Genomic DNA, 17,851 nt, shown 5'->3' with positions numbered 1-17,851 from the left:
ATTTCGAAAAAGTGACATCTAGTAATAATTACCAAGTAATGAAACTCAACCAATTCAATGGTGAAATCTTAACAACATGGAAGAACGCAACTGCCATATTCTTCTGAGACTTCAAAATGAGTGAATGACTTTTTCTGTAGCGCTAGGCATCTTAAGATGGTTAGAGACATGAATTGGAGAGTAATTAGGAAAGTTAAATTAATTAACTTTTTAATTAGTGGAGTTAGGTGACTGTGTCAAATTGGGGAATTGAAGTTCTTCGTGCCAGAAACCCATCCCAAGTTTGAGATTTCAAAAAAGCGGCCTCTAGTAATAATTACGAAGTAATGAAATTCAACCGAATCCGAAGGCTTTCGCTGGAAAGCCGTTGCATTTCGTTAAATTTCATTACGCCACAACAATTACTAGAGGACGCTTTATCGAAATCTCAAAGCTCGGATGGGTTCCTCGCATGAAGAACTTCAATTCTCCCATTTGACACAATCGCCTAACTCCTAATTAAAAAGTTAATTAATGTAACTTTCTTAATTACTGTCCTAAATGATGTCCTTAACTACCTAAAGATTCCTGTCGCTACAGAAAAGCAATTCTGAAAGCCCGAGCAAATAATGCATTTTCCTGATTTTTTTAGAAGGTTGGACACATTTCTTGAAACACCCTGTACTATATATATATATATATATACACACACATACATACACATCGGGGGATGGCGTAGTGAGAGAAACTTGCCCCCCCCCCCACCCCCCGCAGCGTATTGCGCGAAATAAACTAATGATAATAAATACAGTCGAACCTGACTATATCGAACTCAGATGAATTGAATGTCCTTTATATCGAACTATTTTCGAACACGACAATGCTTTTACGTCACTGCATAGGAAAATCTACGGCTGCATCGAACATTAACGCTTGATATACGACCATCGGGTAGCGCAAAAAGCCCCAAGTTGGCTTTCCCTCACAATTTCTGGCTTTTCCTCACGGTAAGTGATTCTTTAAGAAAGAAGGAAAGGTAAGAAAATGGATTTGGAGTACAGGATAACGGAAGGGCACTTTGCCGCATGGAGAGCGGGTGTGGTGTGTTAGGAGAGCGCCGTGCGGAGCGAGTTGAAACTACTGCTTGCCATGCACGTGCCTTCCAGCAGGATTCCTCGTCGTTGCGCCGCAGTCCAACGTCACCGCTCGTTTCTCCGCTCGTTTTGTTGACGCGATGGATGCCGTAATACATAATAACCCGCTTTCCCCCGCAAAGTTGGCGATAATCAACGCAGTCGAACGTGGGGAAAAGAAGCCTTACGTTGCCGCTGTGTACAGCATCCCAAGAAGCACGCTGAATACGATATTAAATAAGGCCGACATTAGGGCCACAGTGGACTAGTAGGCACAACTGCGCATGAAGATTTTGAGGCGCTATTTACATCGATACCGCATTTTCTCGCGTATAAGCCGCCCCTACATATAACCTCGCATCCCCAACTACAAACCTCGGAAAGATACAAAATTAAAAAAACATAATCTGCGTATTGCCGTGACGGTGTCTTCCTTACATTGCGAGCAGTGCCGTGAAGCTAACTCGCGCACTAAAATTCGCACCGATGTACAACTTTTAACTTCATTATAAGTTGTATATCGGATTATCGGGTATGTCGAACTAATTGTCGTTTTTTTTTTTTTTTTTGCGAGTTCGACTGTATGTCGTTCCGCCCATTCTTCTGGCCGAGTATATCCACTGTGATGCAACTTAAGGAGGTCTCGCCCATGTGACCAAAGCGCGACCGGCGATTGCCTCATGAGCCGGAAGGGGGAGCCACCAGCCGTCATAGTCATCCGCCTTTGAGGAGGAAATGCCGCTGCCTTCTGAAGTTGTGCCCAACAGTTGAATGATTTGCTCTGTTTACAACTACGGCTATGGGCTTAGAAAGCACGGCGAATGCACTGTTCTTTTTGTTTTTCAATTTGTGCACAATCATTCCCGCATTTAGTTTGATTTGCGAATAGGCCTTTTGATTTCAAGGTACCGTTAGGGACTCAGTATCCTTTAAAGCATTCCTCCCGCGTTAAAGGACTTTTTAATAAACGTCTAGTATCTTTGCACGACATCCTTAGGTTCTGATTGCCTAGATTCCAGTGCATATCATTGCAAAATTGGCGTTTGTGTGCTCATTTGCAGTGCACAGGGGCGCCGGCTTTCCTCATCCCATCAACCGTTAAAGACACCACTACCATCGCCGGAGAAGCTCCGTGCCAAGCACTTCGGGGAACCAGGATCCTGCGGATCTTCCCGCTGTCGCCGAAGCGAAAGAGCCCAGCCAAAGCAGTAAGGTGAGTTTGCTGCAGTCGCAGTCCCACTGACGTCACGGGTAATTTTTTCAACATGATTGTGAACAAGTGTTGTTCATAATAATAGGGACACTTTATAATTTGTTCTATTAAAAATAACAAAAAAAGTCACTTCCGCCGCAAAGGCGAAGCAGCGAATGCGGTAGCAACAAAATGGAATTTCATGCGTAATTATGCTGCCAGCTCACTCCTTAGCAAACACGGCCGCTGCAGTACAGTGTACTCGAGTGACCTTCGTGCGATCTATGCACAGTGATGCCAACCCTAGGGATTTATCCCTAGATCTAGGGATTTTTTATATCTCTCAGGGATTTGGAGTCTTTTTATTGAATATAAGGATTTTTGTAAGACTCTGGAAATGTTACATAAGACGACCTTATTAGGATTTACTGGACGGCAGCTATGGAGAAAAGCTCTGAGTAACTACCGAAAGGGCAAATATGAAATAAGGAGGGGGTCATGCGCTTAACTGTGAAGCGAGGTCGGGTTGCTTTGGAACGCGTAGTTATAAAGCGAGATTCAGTAAAGAAGAACAGTGCACATGCTGCGGGGAAGATAAGGAACGGCGGAGCATGTTCTGATTGAATGTGGAGATATCCACCCAGGTGTACGTTTGGGCACGAGCCTACATGAAGCCTTGTGTTTTAGGGACTACAATGGAAAGCTGAACACACTCGCGATTGAAATAAGTAAGAGATGGTTAGGGTATTGGTGGGAGAAAGTGAGAGAGAAATGACAAAAATAATTAGCGGGAAAAGTAAGGACATTCTGCCGTAAGGGGCAGAGAACTGGGCTGAGAATTTACGTTTTTGTTTGTCTCTATAGTAAGATTGATTTAATCGTAGTAGACAAGGCACTACGCCAATCTAAGAAAGAGTGGGCGGGGGGGGGGGGGGGGAAAAATGAAAAGAGCTCTTTTTTTTTGTCGAGTCTGGTGGGACACATGTCACCGCCCCGTTATAAAGGGGACGCTCATAGCATCCATCCATCTATACACTTACCTTCATTTCTAGAGCACTGCTATTGATATTATTGACGTTTTAGATAGATAGATAGAGAGATAGATAGATAGATAGATAGATAGATAGATAGATAGAATAGATAGATAGATAGATAGATAGATAGATAGATAGATAGATAACATGACATGAATAACGCAAAATACCTGTCGCGTACGTCATGAAACCATCTCTCTCAGTCACGTGTGGCACATACCCGCAGCATATCACAGTAACGGTGTACACACCATTGGCATGCACGCAAGGAAAGTGATAATAATAATTATAATTGTTGGGTTTTATGTCCCAAAACCGCGATATCATTATGAGGGACACCCTGGCGAAGGGCTCCGGAAATTTTGACCATCTGGTATTATTTAACGTGCGCCGAGATCGCACAGTACGCGGGCACCTAGCATCTTGCCTCCATCGAAATGCTACCGCCGCGGCCGGGATCGAACCCGCGACTTTCGGATCAGCAGCCGAGCACCGTAACCGCTACACCACCGCTGCCGACGCAAGGAAAGCGAGGGAGCTGAAGACAGAACACCTGGATGACGCTCAACTACCATCCACTTGTCCACGTTGTCAGCAACGTGGACTGCGCGGATTACAGAAACCGGGGTGAATGCTTCCCTACAATAAATCTACCGAGAGAACCAGGCCTCTCATCATTACCGATGACTTCAACATTGACTTATCAAGACCCAACAACGCCTGGTCCTTATACTGCGTGAAAGACAGCTTGGATGTGGACAGGGCATCAAAAGACCTCGCTGCCACATCCAGGACCGGAGGCATCATAGATCATTTCATCGCCAGAGGCATCCAGGATTTCCGCCAGCTGCACTATACCTCGCACTTCACTACACTTAACCCCTCGATCGTAGCCGCGATCACGAACGGATCCGATAACAAGTCGTCCAGCTGCTGGCGCTCACTGATCACGGTTATGACCTTGTTCAAGAACTGTCAAGAACCCCTCATACACATACACAGGTTCGTGAAACGTGCGTGCGTTCTTCGTCATAACGGACAAGTATAAGCATAACAACTGTAACGCAACTGTAACAACTGCGACTGTTGCGCCTGCGCGTGCCACTTTCCTAAATGAAGCCTATAGTTGCGAGTAACGCCTGTCCTGTACATCTGTGTTCCTTCTTTGTCCTGTTCGGATTCACGCTATCCAGTATTGAAGAATATAAGCACTAATATCAGCTTACCGCGCCTGGTGTTGGTAACATCCATGTTGCTGTTTACATCGTTACGCAACTGTAAACTGGTTATATAATACATATGCGACTCTTCAACATATGAGTGTGCGTATACCACTTCCACATTTCTCTAGCGTTATTCCGTAACGTTTCGCTCACTGTGAAAAATTACGCCACAGTCACCATCCCGTGCATGCTTGGCATAACGTCCATTCCCACGGTACGTGGGATCCGCCGAATTTTTAAATGCGAAGCATTTCTTAGCGAACCTCTGGCACTTTGAGCGTTTCTATCTACGTATCTATCTATCTATCTATCTATCTAGCCGCCTACGTCTGGGTGCTCTCATAATCGCCTCCTTAACTTGGTTTAGACCAAAATTTGCATGGGGGGTAAGAGGATTTGACGAATATGACTGCCGGGTCATGACATGAATAACGTTAAATCCTGTCGCGTACGTCGTCAAACCCTTTCCGCTAGTCACGTGTGGCACATACCCGTTTACCACGGGCCGCGGTGTACAGGTATGCACCATAGGTGATTGACAGTTTATATCTACCTAGGAACGGCGAGAACATTGGTAACTTACATGCTAGAGCGTTAAGGAAAACCAACATCGGCAGCGTTGACTCAACGAATGGAAAGAATGAAAATTAAGATCGCAGCAGGAATCGAACCCAAGCATTCTGCGTGGCAATCAGGTATTCTACCACTGAGCCACGCCAGGTCTATAAACTGGTTTGGTAGAACAGCCTACCCAGGCGTAATAGCGGTGACAGTCAATTGTGGTTGTGGTGGCTATCTAATTTTACAAGAAAGCAATGAACACTACATGATACTCCAACGATGGCTACTCCTACGATACAGGCGTCATATCAGATCAACTTCTGTAGTTCCAGTGTTGGCTCCGCTTTTAGCAGTCTAATAAAGATTACGTTTGTATTCTATGATTCAGCAAGCTATATTGAAGCATTGCTCGAGCCCGGAGGAATACATTAGCGAAAGTTACATATGATATCCACATCACCGCACCGTAAAGTGCACTTCGTCCACCAGAACGACGCAGTGGCCTCTTTATTCTAACGAGGCTGGGCGATGGCCTCATGCTGACCGAGGATGATGCCAGATTGATTGACAGCCGCTTTGTAGACTAGGCTACGTAGGACACATACGCTCAGGTAGTGTACGAATATGACAAACACCATCCATTGATGTTGGTCTACGTAGCACTATCCAGGCCTACCAGCCTCGACGGCCATACCTCACCAACGCGAAGGGTGGCTTCAGGTTCCGACATGTCGCCGGCTCTGTCGACAGACAATTGTCGATGAAATGACCGAGGCATCCACGAATTCCAACAGCTCTACTATACAACATACTTCACCACACATGGACCCTCGTCACCACGATCACGATCGGATCCTATAACAAGTCATGACCAGCTGCTGGTGCTCACTGATCACGGTGATGACGCCTTGTTCAAGAACTGTCAAGAACTTCTTGCACACATGCACACCGGTTCGTAAAACGTGCGTGAGTTCTGACACGTATAAGCACTACATATCAGCTTACCGCTTCTGGTGTTGGTAATACCCACGTTGCCAGTGGCAGCGTTACCCAACCGTAAACAATTCGGTTACATAACACATATGCGGCTCTTCAACTAATATGTGTGCGTATAAAATTTATACAAATCTTTAGCGTCATTTGTAACGTGCCGCTCAGTAAAAAAGTTACGCCACAGTCACCTACCCGCCGCATGCTTCGCATAACATCGACTCCCACGGTACGTGGGATCTGCCGAATTTTTTGCCTTTAGTGTCCTTTAAATGTAAATTAACCTGAATGACGACTTTGAAAAGTCAATCTAGAGATTTTCATGCAATCTAGGGTATTTTCGGGGGTCAGTCTAGGGATGAAACGTTGACTTAGTTGGCAGACAGTTATAGACAGTTACAGTTTAGCGGAATAGCGGGATCGAAGTGCGCATGCGCAGTACCGTAAACGACCCGTAGCGTTTACCGTACGCACGCTATTTTCAGATTTAGCGTTAGCGTGTTTGCGTGGTTAACGTAATGAACGTAAAACATGACGGCGGTTTTCGACGCCCGCTTCTAACTGAATTTAGCGTTGATGTGGACGGATCCACTTCTTTCGTAGCAAACGACTGTGCGAAATGGCTTCGCTTGCCTTCAGGTAGCTTCGACGACGCGGTATTACGGATAACTTAGCGTAGTTTTTGAGATCGCTTCCCATTTCGAACGCCCCTAGGCCACGGTGTTCCCTAGGCCTATCTAGAAGATCGGTGTAAACAAGTCTGCAACATGAAAATTTTCGCTTTGGTGCTTAGTTCATATTTATTTACTTTTATTTCACTAAAAAAAGGAGTAATATTGCTGCGTGCGGGGATACAGGCGAGCAGTCTCGTTTTTGTTCTTTTCACTTTGTTTTAACGCATTCACCCTTCGCTAGGTGGCGCCACCGTCCCGGCTTGGGCACGTAAACGTTATCCCTAAACTAATGGTACATTCGCTGGTCGTTTGAGAGCGCTCTGGCTGTGTTTGAAACTGTTGAATTCAACAGCTTCAAACCTCTTCAACGAGAACAAGCAGGTATACAAGTCATGTTTCTCTTTCCTGATCATGTTTTGACCCGATAATGTTAGTAACAATGATTAGTTGCTATTTACATACTTTTTTCAGCGGCTGCGGAGCACTCGAAAATGACCAGTCGAATGTACAATAACACGCTTTCCGCAACCAACATTTGCGGCCAGGCACGTAGCCAGGATTTTTTTCGGGGGGGGGGGGGGCCCAAGGCCTAATTATTCGAAAGAAAGTCTTTTCATGGCAAAAAGAAAAAAAATTGCCCGGGAACATAAAAGGCTGGACGAATTTCGGGGGGCCCGGGCCCCCCGGGCCCCCCCTTGCCTACGTGCCTGTTTGCGGCACGGTAACGCTATTCCCTTAACCCCCGCTATCACGCTAACGCTAAACTATAAAGGCGCGTTTACACTTGAGCGACACGACACCGACGCACACGAGGCAGACGCCGACGGTCGGCCGACGAGTCGCCCGCCGACGATGTCGCTGGACCGTCTCGTCACACTAGGCCGACGACCCTGACGCCTCCAAAACAGCATGTCGTAGTAGTGTAACATGACGGCAGACCAAAAACACCAGCAAAACGCATCGGGAGACTGGTCGTCGGCAGGTCGTTGGGAGATTGTGGCCGAGCGAAAATTTGCCCATGTCGAAGGGGGGATCCCCCTCGACATCCTCGAGCATTTGACAATGGTCATCTCACGTACCCCTCCGACGTCTTTGCTTTGCTTCCCTTTGTCTGTCCGCACCCCCGTTCCCCGAGCCGGAAGGGTGGCGGGGGCCGCGCGCCGCTACACCGAGAGGGACATGGTAGAGGGCGGAGGACGGCCTAAATGAGCAGCAGGTGGTCCCCCGTTTTCAACTTTTGTGCGCAAGTTTAGTCGGTGTCGCTGTGCGCGCCTTCTGTGTGACAAGAGAATCGGTCGACGAAAGGCTGAAAGCACGATAACACGCGGACGGCGTCTTTCACAGACGATCTGCTGACTGTTGGCGTCGTTGCAGTGTAATATGACGACGACACGACAGAAGACACTCCCGGCGACAGTCGGCAGACCGAAATCGGTGTCGTGTCGCTCTAGTGTAAACGCGCCTTAACTGTCTTATAGTTTAGAGGGTTTAGCGGAATAGTGGGCTTAGCGGAATAGAGGGACCGAAATGCGCATGCGCAGTATGCTATATGACCCGTAGCGTTTACCGCACGCACGCTATTTTTCAGATTTAGCGTTACCGTGTTTGCGTGGTTAACGTAGTGTACGTGCAACATGGCGGCGGTTTTGGACGCCCGCTTCGAACTGAATTTAGCATTGATGAGGACGGATTCACTTCTTTCGCAGCAAGCGACTGCGTAGAATGGCTTCGCTTGCCTTCAGGTAGCTTCGACGCCCGAGTATTACGGATAACTTAGCGTAGTTTTTGAGATCGCTTCCACTTTCGAACGTCCCTAGGCCTAACTAGAAAAACGGTGTAAACAAATCTGCAACATAAAAAGTTTCGCTTTTGGTGCGTGGTTCGCATTTATTGCTTTTATTGTTGCTAAAAAAAGCAGGGGCGTAGCCAAGGGGGGGGGGGGTTCAAACACACCACCCCCCCCCGAAATTTTTCAGTTTTGCTTGCGTATATATATACACGCACACACAAACGCACGCACGAACATACATAAAATGTGGTTGAACCCCCCCCCCCCCCCCCCGAAAAAATTTCTGGCTACGCCCCTGAAAAAAAAGTATAGTAATAGTGTTGCGTGCGGGGATACGGGCGAGCATTCTCAGTTATTTTTCTTTTCACTTTTTTAACGCATTCACCCTCCGCTAGGTGACGCCACCGTCTCAGCTTGGGCACGTAAACGCTATCCCGCTAAACTAAAATGCGCTGTCCGCAACGAACGTTTGCGGCACGGTGCTATCATATGCTAACGCTAAACTAAACTATCTACTGTCTATATGCATTCAACGCAAACATCGTGGCTGCGGCGGCCGCGTTTGGATGGAGGCGAAGTGCTAGAGGCCCGTGTGCTTAGATTTGCGTACACGTTCCCAAAGGTGGTCGAAATTTTCGGAGTCCTCCACTACGGCGTCCCTCATCGTATCGTGGTTTTGGGACGTAAAACTCCATCTGTTGAGACCCCCTCTAAGAAAGGATAAGCGCGCGAGCACACGCGGCAACGCCCTTTATGTCAAAAGTACGGAGTGGCACCAAAGTTCAAGATGGAGGCGGCAAATTCTTCCCGACGAAAAAAAAAAAGCGGAGTGCATGTGGGCTTCCTCAGAAGTGTTCTCGCTCACGTTCGTGGCACGGCGCATTACAACGGCAGCTCACAAATATAAGAAACTCAATGGTAGCGCGATCAGCATGGCATAGAAGCACCTCCGATGATGAGCCAACGCAGCAGCGCTAAGCAACAAACGCTAATCTCGGAGGCTTTACTTTTGCTGCCTAAGTCGTCATAGGTATCATCTTGGAATACAGATCTCGAAGGCCATGCTTTTGCTCGCGGGACCTTGAAAATCGTCTTTGGGGTCTTGCACTGAGTTCGGGGTGCGATCATTATGCAAGGGAGGGAAAAAACAAGAAATTTGGACAACGAACTTCACGCGCAGGTGCTTAGATATCGGGATTCTAAGCAGGATTGGATGGGATTCAAGCAGGCCAGTGTTGCATGGACGCGGTGCAGATAGGGGTGCGAAAAGGCAGGGTTCTGTTTGGTGTCGCAGAAGTCTGTTGCCAGACTTGGGGGTAATTGCCCCTGCAGTTCCAGTTTCCTGTAAGGTTGCTGTGTAATCCGCTGGCAGGCGCTTTGTCTGGCTTCGAGAGACGTTTCAACGCTATAGACATCAATGGTTTCCCGCAAACGGGAGTACATTATTTTCCTGTTGCTCAGTGAAAGCCCTCTGCGCCCTTCGGGCGCGGAAACCTAATCGTGGCTTCGCCCTCGCTTCGCGAGTGCGGCCATTGAGCGTTAGCGAAATGGCCGGTTGGCCTGTTTAGCGCTGTTTAGCCCGCGCGCCTGCCCCTTCGGGGCAGGCGTGCGTCCGTGCCAGCGTCCGTGCCAGCGTCCGTGGTGTGCCCGTGTCACTGGGCGCGCGTAACCCAGGAACTTTACACAGGAACTTTACGGGAAAGCTGAAACTGTAGGGGCAAATTTAGCCGCCAAATCTAGCGGCAGTCTGGCACATTGACCCCGAGTCTGGCAACAGACTTCTGCGACACCAAACGGAACCCTGCCTGCGAAAAGAGGGTGGACGGAGATGGAAGGCGCTTTTCCGGAACGGTATAAAAATGTGAAATTAGCAGTGAAATAGGAGAGGGTGCTTGCTTGGGTGCGGACGCTTGCCCGAAATTTTACTGTATATGTATACCTATATACACATACATATATACGGAATGGCACGGCGGCGCCGACGGCGCCGGCACTAACCCGCCGAGAGTATAATTGTGGCACCCTACAACTTTCGCATATAAACAACTGCCCTCACTTTGATAATCACTCAGTAATTTGGCAAGTTCTTGCTAATTAGTCTTTTCAATTTAACTTTAGCAGTGGCAAAGTATTCACTGGTGATGAAGTAGTTAGCTCCTGTGGCCACTAGAGCAGTGACATTGTGGTCATCGATAAGTAGGTCAAGGTCGGTAGTTTGTTCATGCATTGCCGTTATGTCATGGCATTAGATCACGGATGCATCTTTATATCCTGTTAATTGCAACATTATGTCTTTAGGTGGTGTAGTTTGCTTCTAGGTTTCATCTGAATGGCAGTGTGTTCCTCCCACGTTGTCGAGATGAATGTTGAAGCATCATTGATATCTGCGGGGCATCATGATCATTTCACCAAGCAGCAGTCTCGTCTCCCTTGGTTGCTGCTTTAGATTTCCAAATAGGGCTGGCAACTGACCACAAGTTTGGTCAGTGTATTGCTGGTACTGTGGTAAGAGATAGCACTATAGCAATGGAGAGCAGCAAGATTGTAAAAACTCCACTGTGTTTCTACTGTGTTCACCTCGCAGCACACAGCACATTGATGGCAATCCTTCGTAGTCTTATGTTGTACAGGCACCAGTAGATGTGTCCTGCTTCAAAGTGGATGGGGATGCACCGTAGATTAATTTTCCTCAAGACATTGTGCTGGATGACAGGCGGGCAAATTGGCATCGGTGGTGGTGGCGGCAGACTGGATTGGGACGTTACAGGGCCATGATGCTAGTACGCCTGGGGAATGAGATGGCGTACCTCATGACTTTCTCGCTGAGGTATCATTGGTTCAGGACCTCCCAGCAATTGCTGAATTTTCTCATAGAACATGTTGGTAATTGATTCTATGTCAGTTTGTGATGAAGGGAATATGTGACACAGTTCTTTGCGCACAACAGCTCTTATGGTCCCATGAAGGTCGTCAAAGCGGATTCCTTAGATTTCTGCACAGTTTTTGCAGTCCTCGTTGCTTCTGTTAGAAATTCTGTTATGGTCTCAGGAGAGTTGTACATCTGTCTAGTGAAGAGCTTTTGCTTAACTCTGTACTTGAGGAAATGAACCTTGTTCTCCTCAGACCTATCCTCCCACATGGTGGAAGAGGTGGGTCATTGCTTCTGTAAAGATGGAGATGTTCTCATTAGGTAGCTGCATACGAGATTCCAGTAGAACTTCTGCTTGTTCTGTCTGGATAATGCTTATGAAGAAGCTGTTGTGAAGAAGATCCCATATTAGGATGGACTCCCATATTCAAGACATGTCCTCACTGTGTATTCCAAGATAGATTGTCTAAAGGTAGATCATTGTTGATGAGATGTGTACATGCCCCATAAAATATGTGCACTCAGAGGAAAACTAATTTTACAAAGTTGTGAGCAGTATTCTCTCCTTGTGCCGACCACAGGATCTTTACAAACATTAATGTTCACTGGTTTACACGTATGGTCATAGTAAATGGGTTATTGAACTGAGTACACATTGATTTATTTTTGCAAATTTTAGTGCATAGCCTTTGGATTCTTGCCTAGTAAACAAAATATTTGATATGATGGCTATCCTAATTGATTGACCCCAGGTCTAACTTTTACAGTGCTAATCAGTTTGGTACTATGGAGCCCAGCTAATTTTGTTATGTTTGAGTGCTGGCAAGAGAGAGGCACCTCTTTTGCCATTGAACATTGTTTTCTGCTTTCCTTTTTTTTTTCTAGTATAAAAGTTTGTGCGTGATCCTCAATCCAAAATTTTCTCCTCTCCATGTTTTTGGTCAACAGGACTCTGAAGAGGATACTGAAGAGACCACTGATGTGGAGCAGGTCGATGACCATGAAGATATCAAAATGGCAAAGCAGCCCGTGATCCCGCGCAAGATGTACCAGGTCCAAGTGGCCTAAGACAAGGCAAGTCTGCAAAAGATACAAAGACCACCAGTGTCCGTGAACCACCTCGCATTTTGTCACAAGTGATACGGAGCCAGAGATTGAATTTCTACCAGCTCAATTAAAGCCACGTGCTTCTGATGTGTCTCTGACTGAGAAGCCGTTGAAGTCATCCTTGAAGAAGTCGTCCATTTCACCCGATGACCAGCCTTAGGAAGTTATGGGTGAGCTTTTTTCCTCTTGAGCATTGGCTGTTATTGTGTGTTTGTTGTTGGTAATGCTTGTTGGCTTATTATTATTTAATTTGTTTAGGTGGCCTTTTTGATGTGTTCCCATTACTATGAGCAACAAATGTTAACCTCATGAGTCATTGCTCATACTCTCAGTTTGTGGAATTTCTGGATCAAGCTCCAATTAATTATTGTGCATGAAATGATACGTAGAGTTCACATCCTACATTAAAAAAAATTGGCAATTAGGTTAACAGGGTATATTGTGGTGGCCTCCACTTGAATGGTTGACGACATAAAAAATCGTGTTTTAGGCGCCCAAATAGGCAAGCAAAACACGATTTAACTTCCAACATTGTAAATGTACTCACAGTAAATTTTTACGTAACTGCAAATAATTTCAAATGAACATGTGCACGGCCTTTATCTATGACAGGAAAAAAAAATGTTATTGTTTATGATGGCACAAAGGCGCCAACAGTTGAACATATGGCTGTGAAATTGTCCTTTTTCCCACGTGATTCACAGAATACGGCCTCTCCTTTTATTCTGTACCATGGTGAGTCGAGTGTCCACTGTCGAATCAACACCCTCTTGGGTCCCTTTCTTTTTGGCATGGCTGAGGAGGGCAGCACAGACAGATAGCCAGACAACTAAAGACCAGAAGGGAGGGATGCCTTGTATTGGCCGGGTCTAATCGCATAGGGTCAATTTCTCCCCTGTCGGAACACCTTAAGAAGTACATTGCGAACAAAACAAAAGCCGTGTGCACATGACATTTTAGGAGCGAAGCTGTTTAAGCTGTCGGTAACTTGTGCTCCGTTGTAAAAAAACTCTAATCATCATGAACCAGCATGCGCTGTCTTCATTCTCAGTACAGTGAAGCTGTTTAAGCTATCTGTAACTTGTGCTCAGTCATGCAAAACTCTTCGGGTTGGTATGCGTCACAGGAATTGGGCAAGCCCCTCTACTGTGTACAGCAGGTGCGAGTCAAACAAAACCGAACGTGTGAAAAGAGAGAGAGAGAGAAAGAGATAGAAATAGGGAGAAAGAAAGGGAGAGAGAGAAAGTGATAGAAAGAGGAAGAGGAAAAAAAGGGTACAAAGACATGAAAAAAAAAGACAGAAATTTAGACAGAGCGAGAGACAAAGAAAGAGAGAGAGGAAAAGACAGAAATTAAGAGGAAGCAATGAATAGAGAGAGAGGGAAAAAACGGAAGAAAGAGAAAGAAATAGAAGAGGGAGAAAGAGACTGACAAAGAAGGAAATCAGGAGAAACAGATACAAAAAGAGATACAAGAAACAGAGGGAAAGAGAAAAATGAAGAGAAACAAGGAAGGCCACCCAGCTCCGCTCTTTCTTCAGGCTTGGCAGCACTAGTGCGAAGCTATCATAATTTTTAGTTTCTTTTGCTTTTTGCTTCCCTTTCCCCCTGACGACTCTCCACGGTTTCGCATTCGCCAAGCGCTCGCGCCATGTCAGCGCAGCGGTTTATGGTGGCCGGAGCATCCCATTTCACTGATGTGAGCGGTTGTTTTCCGGAAGTTGGTTGAACTAGGACTAGGTTGAACACCATAGAGTTCGGAAGAGTCTGTGTTGCCCGGTAACATGAATAATGGTCTCAAACTGCACTCGAAAGCGAAATTTGAGGTTAAATAGTGCTCATGTAGGCATGGATTTTGAAAATAGGCATTTATAGGCACTTATAGGCATTTAGGCACAAACACCAAAAATAGGCATTCATAGGCACTGTAAAAACACTATAAAAGCCCTTCCTAACCTCTAATTCACACTCATATATCAAAGTGGGGCGATAGGAACGCAAGGAACAAAATCGGCATTTGCCTAAAATCCGGTCTCCAGTGACAAGTTATGATCGTCATAATCACCATCATTTGCTACCCAATTACAAGATCAGTAATGTAGATGTGTGGTCTTTATGTCATCATGCACGACAGTGAAGCATATTACAAGCAATGCCTACTTGTTGACAATTTACCCGTCATTTATCACAAGATGGAGAGAGATTCATGAAAGGGAGAAATTTGTAATCCATCCAAAAGCAGCTATGAAGCTACAGTGTAAACTCTTATGGTTTTCACGCAAGAATCTTTGCAAGTAATTTCTGAATATTGCCATATGTTGATAGTATACAACATTGATTAAAAGGGTGGTTTCATTACAATTATTATTGCGATAGCAATTATATGGACACTCCAGGTGCAATTTTGCCATTTCCGTCGGCGTCAATGGGAGGCTGCAAAAAAAAGCTGTAAAACATTTTGTGGCTCTGTGACAGCATGACAATATGATGCTAAAAGATGACTTGATAAATTGAATTCTGCCTTTAATGGTGATATGTTAACATTTATAATTGTGGAATGAGTGTATCTAGCTGCAATATGCTGAAATGCATCTGGAGCACCGGCAAAATAATGTTGGTTTGGTTTGGCCTTGCCATTTATTTATTTATTTGTTTATTACTTACTATTTACTTATTTACTTACTTACTTATTTATTTATTTATTTATTTATTTATTTTGTGCGTGTGTGGAGGTACTTGTAGAAGCAGGTCTTGAATGTGTATCAAGAACAAAAGGGGCCTGAGAACAAATCCTTGCAGGGCTCCTTAAGTCACTGAGAGGGAACTGGAGCTGCAGTTGTTAAACAAAGATTCACTGTAATGATTTGTCAGTAACTATTGATCCATGTAAGAACATCAGGATTCCACCTTTTACGTAATAAGTAATGGGTAAACTATGCAAGTCACAGGCTGAAGCCATCCTTTTGGTAAGTATAGCATCCATCCACACGTTATGATCAATATTAGCACGAAGAAAGGTTCATCGCTTGTTGAGTTTTGTATGCCAAGCTTTTGTGAGACCTGCTCTGAAGAATTGCAGAATTGAATTGAGCCTAGGAAGGCCATGATATGAATGAATAATTTATATCATGAATGCATTCATTCATTTGTGTAATGAATGGATGAGTAATGAATGAATGAATGGCATTACTCTCTTATGTGTGTCCTCTTCTGATGGCAGCAAGCCACTGCCTGCCTGGATTCTAAAAATGGATTCTTTTGTATCTGCTAATCTTGTACCCAGGTGACTTGCCACTTTCGTGAACAAGAAGTGCTCTTTCTAAGTGCAAATAGTGCACAGTTGAAATTCGATTTAACGAAGTGATGACTGGGCGCTCGAATTATTTCATTAAATTGAGAAGTTCGTAAAATCGAAGGAATTTTTCGGTCTTTCGAAACCTAAAATTGTAACGTAGCGTCGCCCAAAAGCTACCGCAGCATTCTATTTGCCACTATTGCCACATGTGAAACGTCCGCGAGGGCAGCCCTAGTATGAATTCCTCCCATGTCCGGGCGATGCAGGCGAGGTAGACGGTTACGTGAAGCTACGACAAGCTGCCGATATGTAAAGAAAGGGAGAATAAATGTAGTTAATATGCAAGCAGGCAGAGCAAGAAAGTTTCAAGGAGACGATCAGTGCCGTCTGTCACATAAACCATTAAATAACGAAAGCAACCACCGTGTTCCTGTGGGAATATTTGCAGGGGCAGCAAAGCAATACCGCCCAGCACCATTTGATATGTAAAAGCGCTACCGACTGCGGCGTGCAACCTCGTCAAAATAAAACTAGTGTTGTAACTAGGATGGCGAGATGTTTTAACGCGGTAGCGCTACAGCACACGTCCGAAGAAAAGCAGTCTGTGTAAAGGTTGGAAAGAAATCATTGCATTTTTGCGCATTTATTCTGGAAAAACTTTGTTGGGTCGAGTTCAGCGCCATGAAAGCTTCGTTAATTCTAATTGATGACATTAAACCCTTTGGGTACCTGCCGGGGAATGGGAATTGTTTTGTTAGATTGCGAAATTTGTAAAATTGGGTTTCGTTAGATCGAGTTTTAAGTGAAAGATAAAGAGTTTGTAAGCCTTTTCTACAGCCTTGTTGGTGTTCCGTTCCTTAGTCAAACTAGGGAAATGAGCATCTCTTGTTGTAGTTTTTCATTTGTGCTGACAGTTAATTTTACAACTGTTAAAATTCTGTGTATTTTGACTACCCTTCTCTTTGTTTTTTTTTAAGTGTGAAAGTTGCTTGCATAGTTTAAGCATTCTTCACAGAGAAATTCATTCTACAAACCAATTTGTTAGCTCAGCAGTCTGTTGTTTTCCTGCATTGTTTCCTGTACTTTTATTTAAGGTCTGCGGGCTCCCCACCCTTTCTCTTGTTAGGCCCAACTAGTTACGTTTAATTTAATTTTGTTTGATTGCCTTTAACTTTTATGCTTTGAGCCTTGACGATTTGTTGTTCCATAAATTTCCAACAGTACGGTTATATCAGCTTCTTGAATTATTTTCTCTTTTTGTAATGATGTGCAGCTTCTTTCCAAACCTGGACACACGAACTGCAGATTATGGAAAGCAGTATGCTGACGTCCCCTTATCATCAACTGTCCGAGATTCTTCACAAGAGCAAAACGAATCTGATGGGGGCCAGCACAAAGTTGCTTTTATTTTGGGTAATTAATATTCTGTTTTGAGTTTTTTGTTGTTGTGAGGCCTTTTCCAATCAGCACCGGAAACATAACTTAGCTGTTCACGGTGCTTACTTTTAATGTCACATTTGCTTTGCCGATGTAACACATTCATGTTGGTCGGCAATCTGGCTAACTATTCCCTGTGTGCTGTGCTACATAACAGATATGCCTCGAAGCCTCTTGTAAATTTTCTTACTGATCACATTTCTTCATATAAAACATACCACATGACATCATACTTTTAAAATGTTTTGTCTGAAATTTGTTAAATGTAAGCTGCAGTTGGAGTGTGAGGCATATTTCTAGGTGTGGACACAGCACATCAAATGCCATCAGAAGTGCTTCAACAAGTTATTCCTTGACCCTTAAAAAGACCAATGGTCACGACATCAGTCAGTTGAAAAGAGGCACAGCTTGTTTTCACAATTTTTCAGGAGCATGGCTGCTATAGATGTGAGCGAGCAAAAACTTGCATGCAATCAGGTTCACTGCGAAATGATGAAGCCAAGTGGACACAGTGTCATGCTCCACTCAGTCAACTTAGCACCTGAGTGAGAGCATCATTTGACCCGCTG

The 17,851-nt window shown here is 45.0% G+C and overlaps 1 long non-coding RNA gene across 1 annotated transcript; it reads left to right on the top strand.

The window, feature by feature from the left end:
- Positions 1-2,216: 2,216 nt before the first annotated feature.
- On the top strand, positions 2,217-17,502 carry LOC125756245 (uncharacterized). Its single transcript, XR_007414688.1, has 3 exons — positions 2,217-2,325; positions 12,393-12,721; positions 17,119-17,502. It is a non-coding gene; the product is annotated as an uncharacterized LOC125756245 (long non-coding RNA).
- The last annotated feature ends 349 nt before the right edge of the window (positions 17,503-17,851 follow it).

Source organism: Rhipicephalus sanguineus, unplaced genomic scaffold, assembly GCF_013339695.2.
Source record: "Rhipicephalus sanguineus isolate Rsan-2018 unplaced genomic scaffold, BIME_Rsan_1.4 Seq480, whole genome shotgun sequence".
Lineage (NCBI taxonomy): Eukaryota > Metazoa > Arthropoda > Arachnida > Ixodida > Ixodidae > Rhipicephalus > Rhipicephalus sanguineus.
The sequence above is the reverse complement of the archived record's forward strand: the minus strand, read 5'-3'. Positions and strand labels throughout refer to the sequence as shown.